At 54.0% G+C, this 13,448-nt stretch overlaps 3 non-coding genes across 3 annotated transcripts; all 3 read right to left on the reverse strand.

The window, feature by feature from the left end:
* Window positions 1-1,951: 1,951 nt before the first annotated feature.
* TRNAR-UCU lies at window positions 1,952-2,024 on the reverse strand. The gene has a single exon. It is a non-coding gene; the product is annotated as a tRNA-Arg (tRNA).
* Window positions 2,025-5,590: 3,566 nt separating this feature from the next.
* On the reverse strand, window positions 5,591-5,672 carry TRNAS-UGA. The gene has a single exon. It is a non-coding gene; the product is annotated as a tRNA-Ser (tRNA).
* A 7,704-nt stretch (window positions 5,673-13,376) lies between these two features.
* TRNAC-GCA lies at window positions 13,377-13,448 on the reverse strand. The gene has a single exon. It is a non-coding gene; the product is annotated as a tRNA-Cys (tRNA).

Genomic DNA, 13,448 nt, shown 5'->3' on the forward strand with positions numbered 1-13,448 from the left:
CTTGGTACAGCAGAGAAACTATTGCAAACTGGGTCTGTTGTACAAGAGGGGAAACTGAGACACACCACTTCATGAATTTCATAAATGACCCGTGAGTGGGGTAATTCACTATCTGACTATAGAACAAAACAAGGACAGCCTGGAGGGAATTCTTCTGTTTTTCCTGCAATTAGCAAGGAAATTTGTAAAAGGAAGTGGTATTATTATTATTAAACATTAATCTGTCCCCACCGGGGGTGTGTGTGGAAATTGTTTCTTTTGTTTTTCAGACACTCTACAAGCAAGCTGGTGCCACCAAAAGACTAACCCAGAATACCATGAATCTATGTTTTGTGTTGTTTGTCTGTGGTGTTTGTCTTGTTGTTAGCATTGTTGTGTTTCAATGAACAGAAAACCTCATGACATGGGTGAGGATGGCTTCAAAAGGCTGACCTGGGGGAAGATGTGTATGGAAATTCAAAATGCTCGACTAGGAGGCCAGCACCTGTGTAATAGCTACCGTGGTATCTGGAAGTGAATTGGCAGCTAAGGTGGGCCCCACAAGCCCTATGGGAATAATGAGAAGGGGATTTGCTCACTGGGAATCAATGGAGGGGTGTGTAAAATGGTGTAAATCCAGAGAAGATGTTTGAATGTGCCCCTTCCTGATGGCCGTGGAGGAGCACACCCAATGGCCCATGGCAAGGGATGGACAATTGGGTGTACTGTGTCTGAGGTGTTTTGCTGGAAATGTACATATTACTGGGGGCACAATTACACCAGCCCCTACCCAAATTCCACGCTACATGCTGCTCTCTGGGCTTTGGTGCACAGATAGATCTGTGACTCTTACTGCTGTGAATAATCGAACCAGCGCATACAGCCTGATTCCACACCATGAGGTTAAGTTGGTTTGGACAATAACCCATTTCTCTGTGGACATTCAATGGACTTATGAAATGGACAAAAGCACGAAAACCTGCAGCGGCAGCGTATTGCAACTGCCAGCAACTGGACATGTTAAGGGCTTGACCCCGTCAAAGGAGGAGAGGAGGTGTTTTGGTGGTGGCCGGGATGTTGGACCATGCTGCAGTGGTCAGGTCTCTCGGTGTTGCTGTGGATTATTACAGCGGCTGGTGTATTGCTAAGTATACTTGTGATACGTAGCCTATGGAAATAACCTAGAAGTAATGGAGTAAGCCCCTCCCCTGTGTACTAGACAACCTGGACCCAACCTTCCCGGGCCCACTATAGTGGGAAGTCTGAAACACTAATTGGAACAGGTGTGGCAGGCCCGTACAAGAGAAGGTGCAGGGCACTGCACTACGCAAGGGGCAGTGGGACAAATGGAATATCAGCACCTTCCACCTTGATGCCTGGCCCGATCAGGAAATGTGTCACCATATGTGCTATGTCTTGCTAAGGGGGAGAATGGGAACAGGGACACAGGCAAGGCTCTGTGGCAGCAGGGCTGGGATGGGGACACTGAGGAAGGAAACTGGAATCATTGCTTGCTGGAAGTTCAACCCAATAAACATCTCATTGTTTGTACCTTCGGACTTTGGGTATTGCTGCTCTGTGTGTATGAAAGAAGGACCTGGTAATGGGAGGGTGAAGGGATAAACCCTCTAACACTAACTAACATCTAACACACATTTGAACCTCTTCTTCTCACACCGTTGCTCATTCTCAGGGGCTGCTTTGTCTCCAGACAGATCCATTCTCTTTCAGAACAGCCTTGCTCTTTCCCTCTGTTTCCCTCACTGAGGTGTCGGAGTAAACACTCCCCTTCCCTCTAGTCTCAGACAAACACTAGTATTAACTGTTTGCTACTGATGGGTTTAGAAAGCATTTGTCAAGATGCCATTTCTGGGGGATTTTTCCTAAGATCCAGTATTTTGTGTTCAAACATCTCCCAGCTTCCTTGGTGAAAATAAGGCCAAGGTTTCCTTGCAGTATACAGGCAGTTTTTCACCCCAGATGGGACTTGAACCCACAATCTCTGACTTAGAAAGCCATTGCCTTGTCCATTAGGCCACTGGGGCCCTGTGAAAAAATGGAAATTCCATCTGCTAAATGCATATTTCTTATATTAACTTGGAAGCCAAATACCCTCTTTCTGCACCTTACAGAAACATCTGCACCCCCTGGCAGCGAGGCTACTGGGGAGGTCGCTGACAGAGCTGAGCCCCACCTTTCTGCCAGCCATCTTTAGAGAAGAAGGCTTTTCCCCTGACAGCCACACACACAGCGCTGCCTAGCATCCCGAGAGCCTCCCTCGTGTTCTCCTGCAGCAGCCGCCTGCCGGTGTGGATGGGAAAAGGGGATGAGGAAGCAGTGCGGCCTCAGGCCAGGACAGGAGGCCCTCGCCACGCCCAGGCCTGCCTCTTGCCTTCAGCCCAGGCAGCCAGAGGTGCCAGGGAGCTCCCTGGCAGGCCACCGCCTCAGCCAGGAAATAAGGAAAAGGGGATGAATGAAGAAGTCAGGAAATAACAAGGAAATGAAGAGATTTGTCGAATGGGTTTCTGCCCGATTTACCATCTTCTCAGCTACCGCTCAAATTTAAAGACCTAAAGTCGACCTATCGGCATAAGTACAGATGGTTAGAATGGAATTAAAAGGAGCTGCTGTCACAACTGTTAGGTGCCTGCAAGCAGCATGCAGACCGTTTAAAACCGCTGCAATTAGAGGCTCAGCGGAAACGTTTGCCCTAAATCAGAAACGACAACAGGACGACCAGCAGAAAGCCACTCTAGGTACATGGCAGAGTAATGGAGGCTGTTAGAGGCAAAAAGTCATTCCTCAAAATTTGGAAATCAGATCCCAGTGAGGATAATAGAAAGGTGCACAAACTCTGGCCTGTTAAGTGGCAAAGTGTAACAAGTCAGGCCAAGAAAGAATCTGAGAAGCAACATGCTAAAGACACAAAAGCTAAGTATAAATCCGGTCAATGCGAGTCCTGGTCTGTCCCCGCAGAAAGGTGAACCCCCTCTGTGGCTGGAGTGAGCTCCTCTAAGCTGACGTCACTACAGACCTGCGCCAGGTAGTGCTCATTGTAAAAATGTTTCCTCTGACAGTTGGGAAAACGGGACCAGCGGTGCTCAGGCCGGCTGACACAATTAAACCCCCCACCCCCAACAACAAACATCATGCAGTCCAGAGGAAGGGAACCTTTGATCTTTCCTCTCATGCCTTAACTGTGGACCATACACACTAATATAGCAGTAACCAGTGCCATAGAGCACAAAGCCCACCAGTAATGCCCTCCCTGGTCGGAGCTCCAGCCCCTTCTGTACTCGCACTGCCAATGTGAAGAACAAGACTCCAGCCCCATCATTCTTCTCTGGCCAGGAGACCCTTCCTCCAATCACCCTCTGCCCATTGATCTATCCTAAAGTCATGAATGTGCATTTCCTGAACACTCACCATGGCCAAGTCCAGCTGATCCAAGGCACTGAACATCAAGCGCCTCCTCTTGGGCCCCCAAATCCCTTCCACCTTCCACACAGCCACTTTTACAGATGCCCCTTCCCTGGTACTGCCCTTGCTCAGCTGCACAGAGGAGTTTTCGCGCCCAATCTCTGCCTCTCACTGCCCAGCAGCCCTCTGGCACCATTCCTGAGGGTCACCCTGCCTTGCTCTCTTCCTGCCATGTTGGGAAAGGCAGCTCCCATCTCTCCTTGGTAAAGGTCAGGTGGGCCAACTAGGGGCAGAAGCCCATTCTATGTTTTCCTACTGCAGAGCCCAAGATCAGAGACTCACCGTCAGTGCCACCCAGAGGGGAGGCAAGCAGGGCAATTTGCCCCAGGCCGCACAGGGGCCCCATGAGACTACAGTATTGCAACTTTTTTTTAATAGAAGGGGCCCCCAAAATTGCTTTGTTTCAGACCCCTAAATCCTCTAGGGCAGCCCTGCTCATCTTGGGTGCAGACACCACTGTGCTCCCAGAGAACAAGCCACCACTGCACAAAGAGAGATAAAAGGACCTGCCAAAGCCTGGGATTGAACCAGAGACCTTTAGGTCTTCAGTCTAATGCTCTCCCAACTGAGCTACTTCAGAAGCTATGTAGGAGTATTTTGGACTGTTGCTTCTCTGTCTGGGATGTTTTTGCAGCAGTTGCACACAAAAAGGACGTCATTGTGAACAGCCCATGAAGACAAGACTGGCTTTTGCCTGCCTTGCTCAGCTTGACTTGCTGCCTCACCCCGTTCCTGCCCTAGTGCCCGGGTTGACCTGGTGGTGGAAGGGGACTGGGGGCCAGTGGCACGGGGAGGAAGTTGACCTGGACCCTGAGCTAGACTAGACCCTGGCGGTGAGAGTCTGGCCACCACTTGCCGCCCCCCCACCCTGCTGTCCTGGCTTCCCCCACTGGGCGTCATTTTGGGAGGGAAGTGGGGCTTCTGCCTCCCCTCCCCGATTTTCATACCGCAGAGGAGTGCGAACAGGAAAACGAACGGCTGCTCCACACCCCCACCGGAGGAACCCGGCGCCCTTAGCTGTGGGGAGTAAGAAGTGGCTGTTGGCTTTCAGGGCCTGTCCCCGAGCAGCTGGAACAGCAGCTGCCACCTCCCCCTCGGCTCCAGGCTGTGGGAAATGCTCATTGCCTGGCTGCATGGACGGATGCTGCTCCGTGCTCTGGAGAGCGTCTGTATTGCTCTGTCAACCCCCCGTCTTCACTGAGCCAGTCAGGTAAGGTCCCAAGTGCCCCCTCCGGCCTGGCAGCTGAGAGTCTGTGCAAACATCAGCCCCCCTGCCAGCCCCACAGGCAGCAGCAGCGCCAGCCCCCCAGCACCACAGGGACACTCAATGCACTTCCTGTGGGGAAATGGCTCCTTGGCATCCAGCTGCTAGAGTGAGAGCCAGGAGAGAGCAGTGTCTGGCTCACCGTGGGGGAGAGAAGAGAGCTGGTGAGTGCAGATCTCCCTCAGCCTCCCCCGCAAGGCTGGTCAGTTTTATTGTCACTGTGATAGTCGGTGCTTCCCTTCAGGGCCGGCCTTAGAGGGATCCAGGGTCTGTGACAAATCCCCCCTTTCCTGCCCAGGCCCTGCCCCCACTCCACCCTTTCCCCCAAGCCCCCACCCCTGTCCCATCTCTTCCCACCCTGCACCTTCCTGCCCCATTCCTCTCCCTCCCCCACCTCTTCCTGTCTCTGCTCCTCCCCCTCCCCACCCAGCGCCTCCTGCACCCCACTGAACAGCTGATCACTGGCAGGTGGGAGGTGCTGAAGGGGAAGAGGAGGAGCTTGTCAGCAAGGCCTGTAGTGGGGTGGGGGGGAGCTGGCTGCCAGTGGGCGCTGAGCACCTATTTTTTCTCTGTTGGTTCTGCAGCCCCATAGCTCCCATGGAGTCACTGACTCGGCTCCTTTTACACTCTAGAGAGAGGCGCAGAACCAGGGCTATGGCTGATCTATGGGGCTCCAGGTGAGTGGCAGAGGCTACAAGTGCTGAGAGTTTGCCTGACCCCTCAGGGACACAGTGTGAGGGGGTGTCCCAGGGATCTCTATGAAAGGAGCAGAACAGGATTTACTTGGGGTGGGGAGAGAATTGAGAGTGTCTCAGGGGGTTGTACAGAGGTGTTGCCCAGGTGAGAGACTGGCTAAAGTACAGGCCTCGCTGTAATCAGGATTCGAACCTGCGCAGGGGACCCCTATTGGATTTCAACTCCAACGCCTTAACCACTCGGCCATCACAGATATGAGTGCAAAACTCTCCCAATGCCAGAGAAACTGGTAAAGAATCCCAATGCCCAGGTGTGAAGTCATCTGAACTACAGAATTCCCACCGCAAACCTGGCTCCCAAAGCACAGTGGGGATTGGGGGTTTGTTCTCTTTGCTTAGCCATGTGCAGTCGCACAGAGAGCGCGTTTAAAAGTCTCCCCTCCCACAGAGCGGGAAGGGGAAATTATTCTGAACTGGAAGCTTGATGTGAATGAGGATGTCTGGGCCACAGGGTCAGGGACTGATCTTTGCTATAGAAACCAGTGACACACGGAACCAGGCTAAGGAAAATGTTTCCTGGAGTCAGTAACTGGATTAGCAGCAGTATTGTGCAGAGAAATGTCTCACAAGAGGAGTCAGCGCATTGGTGGTTCGGTCACAGAAGTCACAGCTACGGCGGGGGAGGTCTAGCTTTGGTTTCTGGCCAACAGAGGGATGAGTTTTATTGTCTCCAAATTTCAGTAGAAAAATTCAGCCCCAAACTGGGTGTGGTGGGGGTTTCTCTGGTTTGGTTTGGTTTTCTCATTTGAAATGTTCTTGATCATTTTTCTGGAAAAACTATTTGGACAAGGCCAAGGAGGAGTTAGAACAATTGCAAATCTCCATGGGAGTGAGGGGGTCTCTCAGCGCCGGGGGAGGGGTGGAGATTTTCATGGAGGGGAGTTGAGGAGATAAATGAGAGGCTTTTGCTCCAGCAGAGGGAGCGGCTTGGCAGGGTCATTTTTACCAAGTGACCCCCCCCCATACACACACACACATTGCTCCCCTGCTGCTGCTGCTGCCCCAGTTCAAACCCCACTGTCACCCCCAGCCTGTGACCTACAGCTTTCCACTGACAAATCCCTTATCTATCAGAGACAAAATCCCGTCATCTGCCCCTTCTCCCAGCTGAGCCCTCCCCCCACAGACTCCAGGACAACCCCGACCTAGCCATTCCAGGGGGTCGGGCTTAATCTTCAAGGCCGAGCGCAAAACCTTCAGCCGGGCACGTTTCGCTCCCTTCCCACCTCGGCCCAAGCGGCAAGGGAGAAACGGACGAGACACGCCGGCTGGAAGACGCCTCCCTCCCACTTCTCTATAGCCTGCTGTGACGTTATTAATATGAACTGGGTCCGCAGAGATCATTGTTGCCACCACTGTTATCTATGTGCAGCAAATACTGTGCAAAGGTTGGCGTGTGAGGTGTCTAGGACAAGGTTATGATTTGCTGGTTATAATGATGCTGGCTGTATGTGTGCACCATTTTTGTAGTTGAAGTTATGAATATGGGCTATGTACTTGTATCTCAAATGTATTTGATTCCAAGTAGCCTCAGTGTCGTCAGCCCCCAACTCCTTCAGGAGTCCATAGCAAAGAGACCCCCCCCCCACTGTCCTGGACTCCCTGGGGGGTGCCTCCCACCCCCCGCCCAATGGAGCACCAAGGATTACAGTGGCAGCATCTCGTGTCAGTGGGGTTCAGTGGCTCAGGCCAGACACCTGAGCTGGGGACCGGCCCCCATAGCACTGCTCGAGGGCCTGGGCCTGGGGTGTTCACAGCCCCCTCCTGACCCCTCCCTGAGCCGAGCCTGGCTCCTCACCTGGAACAAAGCAGAAGCGTCTGTCGGCCTCGCTGCTGTCCGAGTCCCAGGCGCTGCTGCTGTCCCATGGGGAGCGGGCCGAGCTTCTGGGGCTGGGAGAGGGATCCTCCACCTCCTGCCCTGGGAAGGCTGGAAGGTCCCCACTGACTGGGCAGGGCGATGCCTCCTGATGGAAATCGGGGCTGGACTCCTGGGGCCGCTGCTGCCCACACAAGCCCCGGAGCCACTCTGCCCGGTTCTGCTCCTGGGCTGGGTCCTGCCTGCCCAGCCACATCCTGGCCCAGCTCCATTTTGGCCTGGCCGGTGCCTCTCCCACCTCGGCGCCTGTGCCGGGAGCAGGTTTCCTCTTCCAGAAGGCTGGGCACCTCCACCTCCTGGCCCGGCCGGGAGCTCCTTCCCCGCCAGCGGGGATGGAGGGGCCGCTCCGCTCCTGGGGAAGAGAGACTGCTGAATTGGAATTATTTTGCAAACTGGACACCATTAAATTAGGCTTGAATAAAGACTGGGAGTGGATGGGTCATTACACAATTAAAGCTATTTCCCCATGTTTATTTGTCCCCCTACTGTTACTCACACCTTCCTGTCAACTGTTGGAAATGGGCCATCCCGATTATGCCTGCAAAAGGTTTTTTTCTCCTGCTGATAATAACTCACCTTAACTGCTCACTCTCGTTATAGTGTGTATGGCAACACCCATTTTTTCATGTTCTCTGTGTATATCTATATATCTTCCTACTGTATTTTCCACTGCATGCATTCGATAAAGTGGATTTTAGCCCACGAAAGCTTATGCTCAAATAAATTTGTTAGTTTCTAAGGTTCCACAAGTACTCCTCTTTCTTTTTGCAGATAAATTAATGGCGGTTAAGTCCATGAATGGCTATTAGGCAGGCTGGGTAAGGAATGGTGTCCCTAGCCTCTGTTTGTCAGAGGGTGGAGATGGACGGCAGGAGAGAGATCACTTGAGCATTATCTGTTAGGTTCAGTCCCTCTGGGGCACCTGGCATTGGCCACTGTTGGCAGATAGGATGTGGGGTTGGATGGACCTTTGGTCTGACCCAGTATGGCCATTCTTATGGTCTTATGAAGGGAGGGGCACAGTCCTGTGGCAGAGTTTCTGTAGTGTAGTGGTTATCCCGTTTGCCTAACACGCAAAAGGTCCCTGATTCGAAACCAGGCAGAAACACAATGGCTTACTTTTCCCAGCTCCTACTGGCCTGCCCCTGCTGTTGTAGGAGCAGCAGTGATTTCTATGCTCAGAAGGTCTGTTATACTTCCCCCGCTCCCACTTTTGTCTCCTCTCCCTCTCTGAATGCCTGTGAAGTGGTTATCCCCTCTCGCGCCCCCCTGGAATGCTGGTGGGATGAATGGGCTGGTTGAAGAGCAGAAGAGCTCCCAGGTAGACAAGGTGTCTGGGACTCTAATTAGGCAGCGATCACACACCCAGAGCATGGACACTGCCCAAGGTGGAGTGTGACCAACCAGATGCAGCCAAGTCATCTCTAGTCGCAGGGCATGAGGTGCAGGCCCTTAAAAGGGGAAGGGGCCCTATGCTCAGGAGAGCACTCACAAGCTTGTACCTCCAGTGAATGCCCTTTACCCCGACCGCCTGGCCAGTGGTTCTCTGCGTTGTATTTCATTGTGCCTCAGGAAGACTTACCTTCATCGCACCGTCCATAGCTGTGCTGTGGGACACTTACCTTGCAGAATCCAGACATCTCCAGTGCCGTGCCTGTCCTGGGAGCGTGAGTATGCAAGTGTGAGTGTGACACCCCCGCCACCCCCCGCTTCTTCTTTTGAGCTTAGCTGTCAGTATAATAAATGTGCTGCTTTCTGCCAAACTCTGTTGGGTCATTAGTTCTCCCTACGCTGACTAGCTGGCCCAATTTTGGGTAACACCTGTGATAACCCCAACCCCTGCAGGATAGAGGGTGGTGAAATGAGCTGGGAAAAAGCCTTGGCATCAACAGGGGAAAGCTAGAGGACCTTGGCCAGTCACCTTTTGAAGCCTTGTGGTTTGGTCTCCTCTGCCCTGGGAGGTTGGCCTTCGGAGGCCGGCTCTTCCTGCTGCCTCCTCTGTGTGACTTGCCAATGGAGGGAGTGAGGCGGGAATGGGGCAAAAGAGGAAAGTTGAGCTGAGGAAGGCAGGGCAGAAGCTCAGCGCCTCAGTGCGCCTAAGTGGGGTTAGTAGAGCACCACCAGTCGTTCTGCAAAGCCTGGGGAGGTGCAATTGGCTGCTGGGAGGTAGAATCCTGTGCCTGCCTCTTGGCTTCCCAGGGATGGCTACTTGCAGCCCAGGAGAAGAAGGACGGTTCTAGGTGAAAGGAAGACAAGCAAAGCTCTGGGAGGAAATTTAGGTGCGCGGTGCTGGCTCTGTGCTGGGGGAGGGGGTTGAGGTGCAGGAGGGGTGGCGCTTACCCCAGGCACTGCAGCTCCCAAAGTGACCGGTACACACAACCCTGCGGCCGCAGCTCCTAGGTGAGCAGGGCCAAGGGGTCTCTGTGTGCCGCTGCCTGCAGGCGCTGCCCCCAGAGCTCCCATTGGCTGCAGTTCCTGGCCAATGGGAGCCGCGGAGTTGGTACACGGGGCAGGGGCAGTGCATGGAGACACCTCTCCCCCACCCCAGGGGATGCTGGGACATGCCGGCCATTTCTGGGAGCGGCATGGACGGATGGAGGCAGAGTGGACAGGGAGTCACCTCAGTGCTGCTGGCACATCTCTGCACACCCCTGGGGGGAGGGGAGCAGAGGGCCTCCATGTGCTGCCTGGGGTAGGGGCAGTGCACAGAGCTGCCTCCCCTCCCACCAGTACTGGATTTACCATGGCGCAAGTGGTGCCATGGCGCTGGGCCCACGGTCCAGAGGGTGCCCAGCCTGCTCTTCTCCGCCCCCTCTCTCTTCTGTGGGGGCAGAAGCTTGATGCTGCCAGCTCCTGCTGCAGCAGGGCAGCCTCTGCCCGCAGCCAGGATCCCCTCCCCCGGGTCTATTACAGGAGAGGGTGGGTGGGGTGTTTTGGCCTGCAAGGTGCAGCAGGTCGGACTAGATGATCACACTGGTCCCTTCTGACCTTAAAGGCTCTGAGTCTAAAAGGGAAGTAAAGGGAACAAAATTAAAAATCAGTAAAACATTTTAATACCAGGATGACTCCACAACAGCTCACTGTATAGTCCTGCCCCTTTCTTCCTCCACTGGGTGTTTAATGACCTGCTGGGACTTGGGACATTGATTCTCTCATTCCATTGCTAAAGTGATACATTGTGAGTGAAATTAAACCAATTCCCAGGGGGGAAAACATCACATCCCTGCATTGGCTGGGAATCGAACACAGGTCAATTGCTTGGAAAGCAGCTATGCTCACCACTATACCACCAATGCAGCTGGTGAGAGTAGCTCTCTTATGTGCCACTTATGCTTGTCAAGTGACTCACCCACCCCACCCCACACTAAGGAGCCGACCGGAGAAGCTGGAGGCAGCCTGTCAGCTGGAAGCAAAGGCAGGTCCCCAGAGTGACTGACAGATGGGGACATGGGCTCTACATCCCAGCCTGAGGTAGCTCCAACCCCATCTCTGCCCTCAGAGAAGGGAAATTAAAATCAATGACCATAATGGCAGATTTTACCCCAGAAGGAAGGAGACAGCTCCTTTGAAAGCACATTTTGGGTTGGTTCCTGCTACGGACACATGGCTTTGTTGCGGATGATGCCAATCCTTGGGGCTCTGCCCAGAGAAGGAACCATTCAGGCTGTCACTCAAGTGAAGAAGGGAGATGATTTTTTTGACAGGGACGGCTGCCTCGTCTTACGAGTGTTGGTCTGTCACCTTCTAATTTAGTGGGTGCTTGGTACATGCAGGCAGCCCCCGCTCCGGGGTCTCTCCCGAGGAAATAAAGTTTCTACACACAATCCCAAAGCCTTTCACCGAAAGGAGGGAAAGGAAATGGCCACAAGATGGAGCGAGGACATAAGGAATGTAACACAACCCCGTTCTTAGGGGTAATCTGTTATTTTTTGTAAAGAGCCAAAATTTTTGCTCAGGGTCTAGTCAAGGTCCAGACTGCAGTGTAAATAATAATAAAAAATAACAATAATAAAAATATTTTGGGGTCCATTCAAGAGCGATTTGGCCCACTGTCTGCCTATTGATTACCCCACATTGACTCTGAGAGGTGATTTATCTCCACTCTCTTGGATTTGAAGAGCTGGTTAGTTTTCCCCTGGGTATCCCACCAGGCTGAACATGCCATGCTATCGATGGTGACACTAGGATTGAAGGATGATATCGTATTATAAAAAACTGTAAATAAAGATGTGGTCTGAACGTGAGCGTCCTGTAATGAGAAGCTGGTTCCCCCAGTTCAGTTCCGAATGCTCTGCTAGAAACGCCCCTGGGACCCCGGCACTCCCCAGCAGAAGTGAAAGGAGAAACCCTCGCTCTCGGTTTCCTCCCCCCCTCCTCCTCCTGTCCCCCATCCCGCTCAGAAGTGTCCATCGTGGTTGTCGGATTGGCAGTGGGGTCACCCCCAAGTATCGCATCCATCTCCCTGTAAAAACGGCAGGTCGTGGGGGCAGCACCGGAGCAGCGGTTTCCCTCGCGGGCTTTGTAATAGGCACTCTGCAGCCAGGGGCGGCTCTACAAATTTGGCCGCCCCAAGCAGTCATGCCCGGGAGGCGCCCCCGAGCCGCGGGAGCAGCGGACCTCCCGCGGGCATGACTGCGGAGGGTCCGCTGGTCGCGCGGCTCGGCTGGACCTCCCGCAGCTGCGGGCGGTTCGCTGGTCCGGCGGCTCCGGTTGAGCTGCCGCAGGCATGCCTGCGGGAGGTCCAACCGAGCCGCGGGACCAGCGAACCGCCCGCAGTCATGCCTGCGGGAGGTCCACTGGAGCCGCCGGCTGAGCGTCCCCTCCGCAGTCATGCCTGCGGCAGGTCTGCTGCTCCCGGGGCTCCGGTGGACCTCCCGCAGGCATGACTGCGGCAGGTCCGCCGGCCCAGCCTGACGCCCCCCCGGGAAAGGGCCGCCCCAGGCGGGTGCTTGCCCCGCTGGGCTCTGGAGCCGGCCCTGTCTGCAGCTCCTTTACTTTAACCCTGCACTGCAGCGCATCCCAGTCATGGCCCCTTTCCAGGATGGCCTTTGATACCTGCCCAAAGGTATCGTAATTCCTACGGCTGGAGCGCAGCTGGGACTGCACAGCTTCCTCCCCCCAAACACTAATGAGGTCCAGCAACTCGCCATTGCCCCATGCTGGGGCTCGTTTGCTGCGTGGAGGCATGGTCACCTGGAAAGATTCACTGATTGCACTCCACACCTGGCTGAGCAAACAGGAAGGGGATTTTTAAAATTCCCGGGGCATTTAAAGGGCGGGTCACCTGAGGCCAGGGCAGTAGAGTGCAAACTGATGAGCAGAGTGGCTGAACAGGAATTCTGGGATATCTCCTAATACCCTGGAGGCCAATAACAGCGCTGGTGTGTGGCCACACCTGACGAGCAGCACTGCATCACCAGTGCTGCACTCACTACACCCCAAGGCTTTGGCTACACTTGCACTTCAAAGCGCTGCCGCGGCAGCACTGCCGCAGCAGCGCTTTGAAGCGCTAAGTGTAGTCAAAGCGCCAGCGCTGGGAGAAAACTCTCCCAGTGCTGTCCGTACTCCACCTCCCTGTGGGGAATAGCGTACAGCGCTGGGAGCCGCGCTCCCAGCGCTGGGGCTTTGACCACACTGGCGCTTTGCAGCGCCGCAATTTGCAGCGCTGGAGAGGGTGTGTTTTCACACCCTGCTGCAGCGCTGCAAATTTGTAAGTGTAGCCAAGCCCCTAGTGTACAGCCAGTGCTGCAGCCAGGGGGTTGCAGAACTGGATGTGCCTTGCAGGTGTGGACAGTTACTAAGTTGCAGCGCTGGAAAGCCTCCACCAGCGCTGCAACTCTCAAGCGTAGCCAAGCCCTTAGAGGATTGGAACTGATTTCAGCGGGGGGACATGTTTGCTAGGTTTTTATGCATTTGCACAGGAAAACATTGAGTGTGTCCATTCATTTCAGGGATCCCTATTTAGTGGAGCTCCTGAGCATACTGGAAATTAAATTATTTTTATTAAAGAAACAGGCTTGTAAGGGAGCACTTGGATTTGAACCAAGGACCACTTGATCTGCAGTCAAACACTCTACCACTGAGCTATACCCCC

Source organism: Mauremys mutica, unplaced genomic scaffold (assembly GCF_020497125.1).
Source record: "Mauremys mutica isolate MM-2020 ecotype Southern unplaced genomic scaffold, ASM2049712v1 Super-Scaffold_100166, whole genome shotgun sequence".
Taxonomy (NCBI): Eukaryota; Metazoa; Chordata; order Testudines; family Geoemydidae; genus Mauremys; species Mauremys mutica.